Source organism: Ischnura elegans, chromosome 3, assembly GCF_921293095.1.
Source record: "Ischnura elegans chromosome 3, ioIscEleg1.1, whole genome shotgun sequence".
NCBI classification, from domain to species: Eukaryota; Metazoa; Arthropoda; class Insecta; order Odonata; family Coenagrionidae; genus Ischnura; species Ischnura elegans.
In genome coordinates this window covers 66,208,829-66,223,823 of record NC_060248.1, presented here as the reverse complement: position 1 = coordinate 66,223,823, position 14,995 = coordinate 66,208,829, and positions in this window count along the sequence as shown.

Sequence of the window (14,995 nt, the reverse complement as noted above, 5' to 3'; positions counted from 1 at the left end):
ACTCTCTTCCGCTGGCCTCTAATTCCTTTTTTCCTTGCACGATTCTTGTTTTCGCTGGGTTTTATACTATAGTTTCACATATACGATCTGTTTTTTCGAAGCGTTCCGTTGATATCTTCTTATATGACTTTTTCATTGTAATACACTTTTCATGCATCTGCGCCTTTTTATTGAAAGTAAGATTTCATAAAAACAATTGGTCTCTTCCGTATCCTCTTCTGATTTTAGCTGTGCCTGATCGAATATACGCGTCAACCATATACCTATCACCTATACCATCAATAATGTTTTATTATAAATGCATTTATTCCTAATAAACAGGGTTACAGTTCAAACGGAAGGGATTGGCTGTAACTCTTTGGAGATGTCTGTTTAATGGCCATTAAAAATGAGTCGAAAAAATCGAATAAAATTCCTTGAAAGTTCATAATATGACCATAATTCCATGATTTCCCGCGCAATAATAATGGTATAACGTGTAAAAAACTTTTTGTGAACAAAAATTAATATGCATAGGATAACTTGTTTTTTTTGTCTATTCTATATATCTATCGCCTCTATCGCCGCAGCTCTTTAACGTGTACGCTGAAGAGATGGTAAGGGAAGCGTGGGATGAATTAGATACTGGAATAAAAGTGGGAGGAATGATGTTCAAATCAGTGAGATTCGCGGATGATCAGGCGTTGATTAGCCAGTCAGCGAGGGGGCTTCAGGCTCTAGTGGATGCGTTATACGAACGTTGCGAGGAGTATGGGATGAGGATTAATCACAAGAAAACTAAGGTTATGCGGTTTTGCAAAGCATCACGAGCGAGGAATGTGAGACTCAAGATAAAGGTGGGTGGTGAAAAACTTGAGCAGGTTGAGCAATTCAACTATTTAGGCAGTACCTCAGAGGAAAACGGATACAGTAGTAAGGACATCAGGAAGAGAATTGCATTAGCGAAGGAGGCGTTCATGAACAGGAAGGAGCTTCTGAGAGGATCGCTATGTAAGAGTTTAAAGGAAAGGTTAGTGAAGAGTTTGTTTTGGAGTGTAGCTCTCTACGGTGAGGAAACGTGGACACTTAGGAAAGAAGACGAGAGAAGATTGGAGGCATTCGATATGTGGGTATGGAGAAGAATGGAGAGGGTGAAATGGACGGAGAGGAAAAGGAACGACGAAGTGCTGGATATGGTTGGCGAGGAGAGGCAGCTTTTAGATGAGATACGGAGGAGACATAAGGTATGGATGGAGCGAGTACTTAGCGGGGAGGAGATGTTGAAAATGGTGTTAGAGGGTAGAATGTTAGGGAAACGAGGGAGGGGAAGGAAAAGAATAGGATATTTAGATAGATTGAAAGAGAGTAGGCCTTACAGTGAATTAAAGAAGGCAATGCTGGAAGGAAAGGGAGGCTCCCAGATCACTTCTTGAATACTCCAGGCTTTACAGTAACCTCAGAGGGTATTATACCTACTCATAATCTTTGCGTTATCATTTGGGTAGAACACGCGCTCGCAAAATTAAGTCAAATTCCTTTATAACTGTCCCGACATGCATTTGCTGAGGTTACGTTCCAGTCACTGAAGGCTCAAACGTCCCTTGACATTGTGAATATTGCACATGAGAACCATAATTAAAATATTATATCACCTTGAATATTCAATTTCAAACCTGAGCGCTGCTTTCATTTGCATTATATCCCTGTTTCACTCCCGAACTCCCATTCTATGCCTGTTTCAACCCGAAGATTATTTTGAATATTTGAGCGCAGAGCTCACCCCGGAATAAGATACAGGCATGGCATGTTAAGTCCTCTTTGTCTGATTATGGGGTTTAGCTCTTCACCTATGGCATCAAGAGAAATTTTTAATAACCTCTTTTAAGTGTCTTATATTTTTATTTTTATAATTTGAGTTCCTTTTAAAGTAAGGCGTTGCATTATATTTTGAGAGTTGAAATGCTGAGATGCAACGCAATTTTTACTACTTTTTTTATGAATATGTTTGTGCAAAATATTTTTTTTTCAACTATAACTATAAGTGTTATTCTTTTAAAATACCTCTAAGTGAACAGAAATAATTTTAGAGAGGAAACAATATTCATGTGACGTAAAATATTCTAGCATAATAATGTGAATGATGACATGACTCTTAATGATGTAGCTTAATGATGTGATGTCTCTATTCTCATCATAAAAAACTTTGTAGGTATTTGCCATTATTGGATTAAAGATTATTTGTAAGGGGCTAATTTAGGGTTGAATTGAAGGTTATGAACCTACTCATTTAAAATGCCACACTGTAATATATTCGCGTAGTTTTCCATAAAAAATACTAACGCAACCGCTAACATCTTTACCATCTTATTTTCATTTATCATACCACTTTTATGACATCAATATCATCAATGTGCGTCGATGGTCCACGTCGGATGAGTGATAACTATTACATTATTAAGTTTTATTTTTAGAAAATCGTTCTGTAATCTCGAATATCTCAACCATTCTTAATGTATTGTCTTTTACGGTATCATTATCCTCTCTCAGCATTTCATCCTTTGTGCTGACAATAGATCATTTATTCAAAGCCATAGCTAGCAGGGGGAGGATGGGTTCAAAATCCTCAATCATATATGTATAATGCGGTATACGATTTAACGTGTAACCTCTCCAAATGAAACCTTCGCTTAATAAACGCTCTCCATAAGAACACTCCGCCCACCATATTTTCTTAAATATTAATTTTATTGTACACTTCCATTTGTCAAATTTTTTAGTTATCCATTTAACTTTTCGTAGTAACAATTTAAGTTTTTAGTTCTTTATTTATTTCACCCAACATTTTGATCATATATAGTTCAAACCAGAACTTTTTTTGGACATTTTTGGGATTAGTGGTGAGAGGTAACTTCCGGAAAGTTTAGGCGTAATAAAATTAACGATTAGATGCTAAATTCAGAGTTTTAGTTCCAATGGTGGTATGTTCACGTTGATTTTTTCTTCGAAATATAGTAATAGCCCCTACCCTGGAATAATTTCAATTCAAAAGTTCAATAACCGTGGATAATACTCGGTTTCAAAGTGTCCAATTATTAGCCTTAGCAAATAAATTAATAACTTGAATTTGAGGGAGGGGAATTTTCCCTCCACCTGGACCCCAACGCCGGTTTAGGGCTTAAGCATTGACCCTTAAGCTTAATCGATTAATACTATTAAAATCCGTACGCCAATCCCTGAAAATATTTCCAATCCATGTTGAATTCATCTTTTTAAATTCTCAGAATATTTCTCGTCTACACTACTCCTACTTCTCCGCCTAGCTCCCCTTCGGTTCTATTTTTAACTCTCATTCTAATGTTCTCAAGAAGTTGTCATAGCCGAATTTAAACAAATTTATGAAAAATCACTTTTTCATTACGTTGGTCAGCAATACCAGGTTATTTTAAGCGTAGCTTTCCAGTCATCTATCCTATTAGTTTATTTTTTTCATTTTTTTCACGCATGCATTTTCTATTAGAACGTTGATACACTGACTTACATAGCTCATGAAGCTCTCCTTTTCCGATCTTCCTGCTACTTGTTCTTCGACGATCGTTATCATCCAATCATCATCATTTTGAATTGGGTTGGCCGATAAAATCACATCTTTCCATGATTTAAAGTATTTTATTCGGTCTAAATTAAAGTTCAACTTTTTTCATCCGCGCGGTGCCACATTCCATTAGAAGCCATGTTAAAATCTTTTACTAATATCATTCCTGGATTTCCTTGATGGCTGTAGTTCCTTAACATTGTCAAATGCTACTTTTCCACGCTCAATTCTTATATTTATTTCCACAGCGCATTGAGTAAGAATACAGATATCAAAAATTAATTTAAGAGTGGTAGCCATAGCAATTAATCTAATGACGAATAGGGAAGGAATATTCTTCATCATTTCGGTTACTCTAGAAATAAGGCCAGTTTCCTTTGGAAGAGTAGGCGCTAGTTGTCTAGGTTTCATCCGTTATTCATCACCAAAATCCAGTGTCAATGCCTTTGGCATTTTGGGAGTCTATTATGCAACTTTAAATGAAGTCTCCGACAGAGAAAAAAAAAACGAATTCCACCAGGATGTTGTGGCCTTTCCTCTCTTCCTGTTTGTTTCTTTGCGGTGGGAAACTTTGAAGACGTCCCTTTGTCCACATAAATATCCAGCCAACTGCTTATTTTTTTTCCATTTACCACCGACCACATTTATCTTATTTTTCTTGCGTGCTGGGGGCCTGCGAGTGTCGATTTAGATATTGCATAAATATTAACCCAAACTTCCCGTGATATAATGTAATCCAAAGCTATGTTTATGTATTTTTTTGCGCACATAATGAGTACAGAAATCCATTGCAAACGAAATCATTTGAATGAAAATTTAAATTTGGTAGTACGTCTAGGGTGAGCTGCAATTTCTATTTTAATTAGTTGACAGATGTGTGATGTTGAACTAGCACTCATTAAATGTTGCGAATCAAAATATTATCGACTAATACTGAAGTTGAGATAAAAATATGTAGTATATGTAATAAAATGAAACAAAAGTAAAACATTTGACACTTTAATTCTTGAGCATTAAATAAATCGCTCATGTGCGATTAGTTTCGTCGCTGGGTAACATAAAGAGAAAATAATGAGGAAATAACTTGTCTTGACCTGAGACAGAGTATTCTAGTGCATTGAAGTTTAAATCTTTTTGAAGACAATAGTTTATCAACGTTGTCTTTAACGTGAAATTGAAAAATCATTTACTTTAAGTTACCTTAAAACAGATTTCATTCCATATAGTCTGATATTTTGGAAATAATTGGGTACGAATATACCAATATTCGTAGTATATTCCAGGAAAATGTGATTAAACATCTATTGATTAAGATACGTAAGAGTTTTTGAATCTATCAAAAATAGTATGCGATGAAAACCTTTACGTTGAATGAGATGATTTTTCGTTAAATTCAATTTTATTCAAAGGAAGTTATGAAGTCACAAGTGATTTTTTTCTTCATTATTTGATGCCATTCATCGGATAATAGGTTGGTAATGGGAGAGTCACCGTGGGTGACAATGCAGCAACTTTTACGCCATTTATCCTTAATTTCAAATTCAATTATTTTTTAAAATGCGAAGTGTATGATTAAAACACTTTCCTCTAAATTATCTCAGCATTTGAATCATAGATTCAAACTTTTGGCAGGGTTGGTTGATATTTAAACATGCCTTAAAATTGTTAGACATTTGAAAACCTTTTTTTTGATACTTGGCAAAAAGTAGTAAAAGATGGTCTATGTTCATTCCATTTCAAAGCATGCCGGCGATACCACTCCTCAACACTGCCAAAATGCCAGCTATTTTTTTTTGCGTAGAATTGCCCTCACCTTTCCCCTTTTTTTAGTGCCTTATATGCTCGCTTGGATTAATCACCTTCATTCCTAATGAGGGCTTTTAACCTTGCCATCGATGTATTGTGCCCACTGTTAAAGTCCACATTTTACGATTCAAGCCCATTTCAAGAGACATCTAAGGTTGCGTCAATGAGGATTTCAGGTTTTGCTTTGAAATTGAATTGAAAAACTCATTTTAGTTTGCAAATAATCCAACCGATGTTGTATTGTCTTTTCTCGGTAGTACTTGACTCTGCGGCGCTATTTACTTCGCCACTTGCACCATATATGAAACTGATTTGACTATTATTGCGGATAAATTCCCATATTTACTTAAAGCTCATGATAATCTTCTTGTTGTCGCCAATGTCGTAGTTATTAATGTGTGTGACTTGAAAATTATTAAATATGTAGATATTCATTTTAGGAGTGGCCATTGAGGTAGATATCGCAATGGTGAGAGCCCTCTTTCGTCAGTACCTCCACTTCCGGGAGTCCTGAAAGACACTCTTGATGGATAAGATTAGGAACCAGTGGTGGCACCACTCATCTTATTATTTGGCTTACACCATCAACCAGCGACAGAAACACCGACGACGCTGTTTGCTGCAGGCAGCAGACTGCAGGCTTTTTCTCAACGACTGATTGGACCGAATACTACAATGAATATTTCTAGATTGATAATTCATAAATATATAAATAGATAGGTACATTAATTATTATATCTATATCTCTCTTTATATAAATTTATAATTTATTGATTCATGCCAGTAAATTACTACCAGTATTTTTGAAAACACAATTAACGTATGGTGGATTTTAGGCACCTTAGTAGGAAACCATCAGTTTTGGAGTTGTCATCGTACAAAGTTCTCTTGACGATAAGGAATTGAAAGAAGAACAGGCGGGTGCTGCTAAAACAAAACATTAGACCTCGATTTTTTGTTGTGCTAAGAAGCAATATTTTTTCAAATCATATATTCATTGCAAGAATAACAAAAAATAATTACCTATGCTCACGAACCAGAGTATTAATGTAAAAACAAATTTACTCGTGGCGCAGGTATTGCCGTTTCTTGCTTCAATGCATACTTGTCTTTCTACGTCAGGGGTTATGGACGATTTCCGATCGAATTATTTAGTTCAGAATGACTTGAAATAAGATTTACCATCCTGAATTTGTCATACTTTTCTCCTCTATCATGTTTTTATTCATGTAATGACGCTTTTAAAGACTCTTTAATAAAATATATGTGTACCGCAGCTATCTTGTAAGCTATTTATTGAAGCGACAAATTTCCTTTCAAACGATGAATATCATGTCACACTAACCTCGCGTAATGCAGTGTAACACGTAAAAATCCAGGGCCATACCATTTTTGCGGCAACTATAGTAGAAAGAAACGCCCATACACACGTGAAAGAAACGCCCATGGTCAGTATCAAACATGGGGGAACGTTGCGACGTTCTACCCACTAGGCTGCGACGTATTGCTGATCGTGGGATCTAACTGCGGGCGATGCCTTCCTCCAAGAAGGAAAGGAACTGGCTCTCTGTCCATGAAGGTGAAATATCCACACGCCAGTGGCTTGGCTCAAAGTGAACTACCCAGGGATGCCGACTTACAAAAAATATTCGGGGGGCCCAAACCGGGGATCTTGCCCCGGGAAATTTTATAAGTACTGAGTTTTAAGTTTTTTAAGAATTTTAGAAGATTCATATGATCAACATTAGAACCCTGATAACTCGAATCTCGATATTTGGACACTCCGGGGAAAATCGAAGCCTGACACAGATTTTCCTCACAACCATAACGAATTTTTGAGGGGGCTTGGGCCCCCTCAGGCCCCATGGAGTCGGCGCCACTGACTCTACCCTAATCTGCCCAAACCAACCTACGGGTTGAATTACCGAGTGATTAAGTGGGTGGTTGAGTGATCAAACATTACTTATCGAAAGTTATCCAAAACGTGTCTTTGAATTTTAATGTTTACTCGGAGAATTATCACCATGAACACCTTCCAAGGGATTTAACGTAGCCACACAAACTTTCTCGATTCTCAAAGACAGCGAAAACAGGAAGGTGGTATCCGCAGGCATCCGGAAGGCAGTTTACGGGATATGATTCTCTGCTACCAAGGTTTGTTACGAAACGCTTAAGTATCAGCTCACTCTCCGAACTAGTGGCGCAGCGAGGGGGGGGGGGTATGGGGGTTAACCCCCCCCCCCCCCCAGAGCTCAGAGAAATATTTAAGTTTAATCCATTTTACTTAATTGAATTGATATTACTAATAGAATAGTGTAAGGATGAATTAATATCCCTCAGAAAGCCGTAAAACTCACCATTTTGAACCGTTTATCTTAAAATTCCGCAATTTATTTATCTCGCACGTAACACTTATCCTGGTGGATATTCTATACCACCACACACCCCGGTATTAGTTCCACCTAAACCCCCCCCCCCCCAGCCTTAATTCCTGGCTGCGCCCCTGCTCCGAACCATACTTCTACATATTAAGAAATTTATTGTGCTAAGAGCTAAGAGAAGGATGGATCACAGAATTTTAGTGGTTAGTTAGTGGGGTATGCGGAATTACGAAGGGTTCAGAAGGTAGGGATCATTAAAAATAAGAAAACGGGCAAAATACTTTGTAATCTTTAAGAGATTTAAAAAAATAAAATGAGTGAATATAGTTAGAATGGAACTAATTTTAAAATTCCTTTTATTGTAGGCTGCTAAAAGGTAAATGGTCTGATCAGGTTTTGATTATGGAAGCTCCTCCTTTACAAACAGTTTCCTCAAAGAAAAAAATGTGCATACGTTACTATGCGTAAAAAACCTCAGTTGATGATATTGCCGGTATGTAAACGAATTATTTCTGTTACATTTAAGAGAGATTTTTTTTCACTAAAGAACCCGTTTTGTCTGTTAAGTCAACTATTTGTATGATGAGTATAGGAATAGTTTGTTAAAAGTATGAAATAAATGGCGCGGTCTGATTAACGACTGATTTCATTTTTGAGATTGCACGGCTAGTAAGTCAACCTCCATAATTTCACGAATTGTATACCTGTAATTTTCCCATTACTATTGTATCGTTGACGTATAATAACTCGCTCAATATAACTTCCATTGATATCCAGGACGTATTTGAATGGCCTTGGTCCTTGAACAAAATATCTATGCGTAAGTAATGTCAGTAGGAACCGAAGGCATCCTACGTCCAATTCAAATCCTAGGCGCATGTAGGCTTCTCACAGTACACTTGACTTTAATACCAGAGGAAAACTGACTTGATTTGAATGCACTCGCGGGATAGGGTTAATAACGTAATACCATAAATATATTCTTTGAATTATCATAACTTACCTCCATTTCAAATTTGGGGGGGGGGGGGGGTGCAGGAGGGAACGAGAAGGCCAATTAAATCATGAAATTAATGATGCCATTTATAAGCACGAAAATCGGCTTGCAATGGTGTACCCCTTAACATCCTCATCACCTCATTTACCTCAACAATTTTTTGCCGTGACGTAGTGACTTACGGAATCGGTTGGGGAAAAGGCCTTCTTCGGACTATTATTTAATGCAGAAATATAAAAATAGGCAAATATGTGTTTCAAATTTCCCAACGTTCCTAATTGAATGCAATGATAACCTCCGAAGGATACCGTCATCTCTCAGAATACGCGCCTTATCTATTTTTAATACGAATACATCATCACGGGGGATAGGGATTAGCCAGATTCGGGGGTGGTAACGCTATATCAGAGCCGTAATACCATAAATATATTTTTTCATTATAATCACTTGGCGTTTACTTTGAAAGTATGAATTGCCCCTCCCTATCTTTTCTCAGTGGTTCCCTGATTACCTCGCATAGAAGCTCATCTCCTAGATACAAATCATACCAAAAAGTAAAATAATTAACCAAACTCGTGCATTTAAATTAATCTAGTTTCCACGCACTTGGCATTAAGAGCCTTTTTTTCACAATAACTTGCGTCTTTTTAGGCGAATTCTTTTGGAAAATTAAAGACTTATTTTCCTCGCTCCAGTTATGATGGACTAGAGAAGCTGCTGCGCGCTGTGGGATCGTCGTATCTCGGAGGACCATTCGTCGACATGTTCTGAGGGCGATCAAGTTGCGCAGTATCAATACTAATCAGTTGAAAAAGGAAAACATTTGACCAATCTCATGAATCGAGTTCTGAGAAAAGAGATAAGTCATGGTATTTCCATGCTAACATTTTTATACATTATTTTCTTTCGATTGAGGATAGGACCGTGCAACCGGCCCCAGATTTGTGGCTGCTGTTTATCAGCCGCGGCGCCGTCGATCGGGCGTGGAGGACTACTGGTCCAATTACCCATTATCCATTCGGAAAGTCTCTTGCACCCCCTCCCTTTGATGCGGCGTACACATTTGGAGTACGCTACCTTGACCTTGAGGACGACGAAAACGTCCACTTCCTCTCTTTCATGCTCTTGTTGCGGAAATGGGGCCCAGTCAGACTGGCTTACGCGTGGCGCCTCAATTCCCTCTCCCCTAGACGTTTTCGTATTTCATCCTTTCCCTTTCGTGGCCAAACTGCGCCTCTGCCCGAAGCACTGCATGTAAATTGACTTGGTACGCAACACTAGTGCAATTGTACCCTAAGGGTGTACTTCGCCATGAAAGAATCATTTGGCTAGCGATAAGCCAAATTCATTATTCCGGTTTAGCCGAGTGCAAGGATCCCAGGATCATAACTAGGGGGGGGGGGGGGGGGGGGAAGCCATGGTCTATGATGGAGCAAAACAAGTTGTGACATTTGTTTATGAGATTATTTCCTTGAAAAAATAGTTTTATTTTAGTTACATATCTTATACTAAAACATATCATTTTTCGTGGGATTAAAGAAAATTTGTTGAATGCTTTCGTTTCAATGCAGTACTGATTTTGCTTTAAGACTTTCGCAATTATTGCTTCTTGGGGGGTGGGAGGGGGAGCTCCCCCCTCCCAAGATAACTATTATAAAGAAAATAAAATGACACTTTAGGATTTTAAACCAGCCATTTAAGCATTTTAAGAATTTTGTTGGAGCTCATTTATCTATTCTTTGCTGAATTCCCTGAAATATTGGTGTTTCGTGACCGATTTTTGAGTGAAAATTTGACCTCAACACGATAGATGAGCCGCAAATGGTGCCAATCAAATCAAAGTGTCTTTCGCTGTTCGCTTGATTTTAATCGGTGTGTCATCTCTGACACAATAAAAACTTTTCACTATTGTCTTCAAGAAAGAAACTGAAATCAAAGAGTAGGTTGGTCATTCGCGGATGTATGCATAACTCTAGAAATTTCCTGAATTCAAGTATTGGAAGGGCAAATATATATATATTACGAACGTTTTCAATGAAAGATCTTCATACTGAAAAGCGGGCAATATTCCTTGAAAATAGGTTAAATTTACGTTAACACATAAAACGTGGAAATGTGGAAACGTGGAAAATAACTTCGCACATGACATTTTACATAGATGTGCGCGTCACGTCAAAAAAAGTTAAAAGAGGACGCTTCATTCCCACTCGACCGGCCTTTTTCCGCCATGAACTCGTTTAAAGCTTAGATTATTAAATTGAAAATTTCAGAGTAGTAGGCAGACCCTTGTAGATTCTGGTCAGAATTTTAATGTATATCGAGTTACACAATTTTATCTCAGTATTTTCCCAGATTTTTTATTTTACGAGTCAAAAATGAATGTTGACAACGGTCTTTTCTTTGTGCACTGAAAATTACCAAAGGTTATTCTAAATTTTAAACGAGAAATTAACCACTAAAAAAGACAAAATACGACGGGAGTAATGTGTCCCCATAAATAGATATCAATTCCCGGGGCAGGTAATGGTGCGGGACAATGGCATTGATCGTTAACAGGAACAATAAGGTGATCCCCTCCGGCGCCAGACATCTCCCCAGAAGTAGCAAGGTCCCATTCTCGGAATCCACCCACGCATTTTCGAGTGGTGAGATGACTTAGGTGTTGAGTGTACTCAGCACTCAAGCTATTCCGCTCCGTTAATGGTAATTTTTTCCGACGGAAAAGATGACAATCAATGAGTGCATTCTGCTGCACTGAACGCTCACCTTTGTTCACTGAGCAAGTGAGCGCTCTGACGTGATGGGAATGAGCAGAGTGACGTCACGGCAATGAGCAGCCGCCATTTTAGTGAGCGTAGAAACACCGCTCTCATTTGTGTCATCTTTCAACAGAAATATCACAGCCATTTAATTTTGCGAATCAACCCGAGCACCAAAGCCCATCCCGACCCATCATCCGCTACCCAATGGACACTCTCGGCGACTTTAAGCTTAGCCGCCAGCAAAAGATGCTAATTGTGCATATATTTTTAGCGAAGAAGTACGAGTCGGATGATCAGTCTCTGATGAGCGCCATTCATATATACTCATATGTTAGTTTCCGTGGATTCAGCTAACTTGCTTGGAAGTATCTGTCTGGTCTTTGAGGTTCTCTCCCTCGTTTTCTTTGTCGCGAATTACAAACACGGACGTCTTTCAGAAATTTTCTATCGTTAGTAATTCAGAATGATATTACTAACGCGTAATACGCACTTATGATGATGCTAAATACCAATTTATATTTTGAAAATTCTTACGGAAGCGCAACAAATAGAGCCATGCTCTTGACGGGCCTTCCCATGTACACGTTGCTCATATTTCGAAAAAAAAATCGATCTTTCCCGTCTCATCTGCTTAATGCGAATTAAATTCGGCGACTACCAATGGAGGCAAACGTGCAAGTAATACTTAATATGTTGCCCCTTACAGCACGGGACTACTACACGGTAAACACTGCTGTATCTGTCCCAGTCCCGATCAGAGAGAAACTGGAACGTTTCCGAAACATTTCGTCATTCATGATCAAACCACGTGGGAGAGAACCCAAAATACCGGCGTCATTCGCAAATGTTTCAATGTCGCGAAACCTTGAAGTGAATGCAAATCGGATCGGACATTTTGCAATTCGATCCATTTCTGCATTCGAGCGAGTAGAATCAGTGACTCCGCAGGGCTGTCATCGCGGCACGCGGAAAACGTATCGACGTCTTGCGGTCATAGGGAAGAAGACCGCCATCGCGACGAGACATTTTGCGCAGAAAGATGCACATGATCCGCGGCACGCCGCAAAATAGGCGGTTGCAACAGAGGTGCGACTAATAAAGTGTGCGGGGCTGGAGACAGAAAGACAAAGCGATGGCATTCGAAAAGGGCATCGCGGTAATTATTAGGTCAATTGATTTTACGCCATGGGGCCGGCCGATAAGTATAACGTTCACTGCAGTCTTTGCAATGCGGCTATGGGAAAGAGAAATACCGAGGAACGGCGAGCTGGTGAGGCGTCTCCCTGGAGGCCTTATGACTATGCATGAACAACTATTTGGCCGAAGGATTACCTTCAAGCTGAAGAAGCCGAGAGGAGAGTCGGCGAAACCGTTAACAATTTAGGTTGGTTCGAGTTACGAAGTTATTATCATTTACATGAAAATTTCCAAATATCATCGGTTCGCAACCATCTCCCACCATCTCATCAACAAACGGTCATCGGAACAGACTTCCTTCCTATAGTTTCTGCAAAATGAATTTGAAAATCCGAATTTTTATTGCAGGGTTTTACGTGTCTAAAAATACGAAAATTAAGGTCATCTAAATAATAATAAATGTGTCTTATTCACAAATAATTTATGTGAAGCTCGTTATGTAGTCGAAATTTTAATAAGAATAAAGCATATGCACACCACTGAACTACATTTCGAGGTAATAGGAAATGAATGTTGCAATTGTCAAATGACGACAATTATAAAAAATGGCACTTAGGTCGGCCCAAAACGCTGGAAATATTGAAACTTGAAAATATATCCCCGAAAGTATACAAATTACGTGTTTCCTAATATTAATTTAGGGAATGGGCATGAGGAATTTTTCTTTAAAGAAACAATAAATGCGTATTTGAATTATAGAAATCAATGAATGTGCATTTGGCATGCAGAGGACACGGAGTGGGACAGAAAGCTCAAATTATGTTGGATGCAATTACGCTTACCTGACTAAATATTGGGGTATTTTATTTATCAAAGCTGTAAGAGTTATTTTTGAACTAAAAAGAATTCAGGGGAACGAAAAAGCGTTCTCTAAAATCAGCGCTTCATCACTAAATCTGTGGATTTAACAGAATTTACTACACTTTTATTTCACTTTATTCAGAATAACTCAAATTTTTGCTACCTTTTATTGAAATCCATGTTCAGGGATCTCGGGGATTCGGGATGTGGTCGAAGGTGTGCACGGTTGGACAGCGTCTGTTTCTCTCATCCTTGGTGTCAACATCACTATCTCCGTTGCAGTGGCCACTTGCTTCAAGAGAGTATTCCATGAAATTTGCATTACTTTGTAATCACATGTAAGCATCACATGATGCAATGAATCACTTTGTATGAATTTTTCGGCTACCTAGCTGTTGATTTTTCTTGACTTTCTTCACAAGTTTTTAAGTTAGCACTAGGTATTTCACCCACCAGTTTTTTGGTGCATCTAACACTGTTGTGAATACGTACCATCCATAATTCTACCTCAAACTTTCTTCAATAGCAGATGCTGTCACGTTATCTGCGAAGTGCGATGATCGCTCTTCTATTGTATACGTTTATATCAACTTGGGTCTTCTCTTCTCCTCGCATGCTGTTTTGTTTCATAAATTTTTTCGGCATATCCAACCATTAAGTTGGTCTTATAGTCCCCGTTATTATGTCCACTGGCACTTATATCCTGTAACCCTTGAAATCAACTCGTGATTTACTTTCTTCGGATGCTGTTTTGTATTCTAATTCGGTTCAGGTCATTTTTACAGCTCATTCAACGATTAAGTTGAACATATTTGCCTAAAAAAATATGTACACCTTCACTAAAAATGTCATTTACGATTTTTTGGACGTCACGTTCGATTTTTAACGGCTCCTAAAATTGTTCGATGCTCATAGAACCTAACATCTAATCCATATTGACCGATTGAAACATGCTTCTGCTATCCAAGCGTCTAATTAGTTTGGATTTTTACGCGTCCACGTCTTCAAGCTATCTATCTCCATTTTTTCACATCATAATGGATGCATTGATATAGGGAAGATATTTAAAAAATCTATCTTTGAACCGAGTTTTTGACAAATTGAATCTCCAATGTAAGTTTTTATTCCACCAGCTCAACAAAAATGTTTTAAAATAAATTATTAATATGTAAATGCCACTTGTCTACGCATAGCAGACCTCAGAGGCATTATCGCTGCGACGTATTTCGTACCACCTATGTAAATAATAAACTAAAAGAACAACCTTAATTCGCTCCTGCCTCAAGTCAATAACATTGGATGATTTTCTGCTGGAACATCTCTTTGAAATACATACTAATAAGCAGTCTTGATAGATAAGTTCCTTCTATGTCACCGTTAATCAAAATTGCAGTAAAAATATACGATGTTACCTCAGTCAATCCCATGCCCTTATTAAAATAGTTTTCCGAAATTGTGATGATGGAAAATCTTCAAAGCC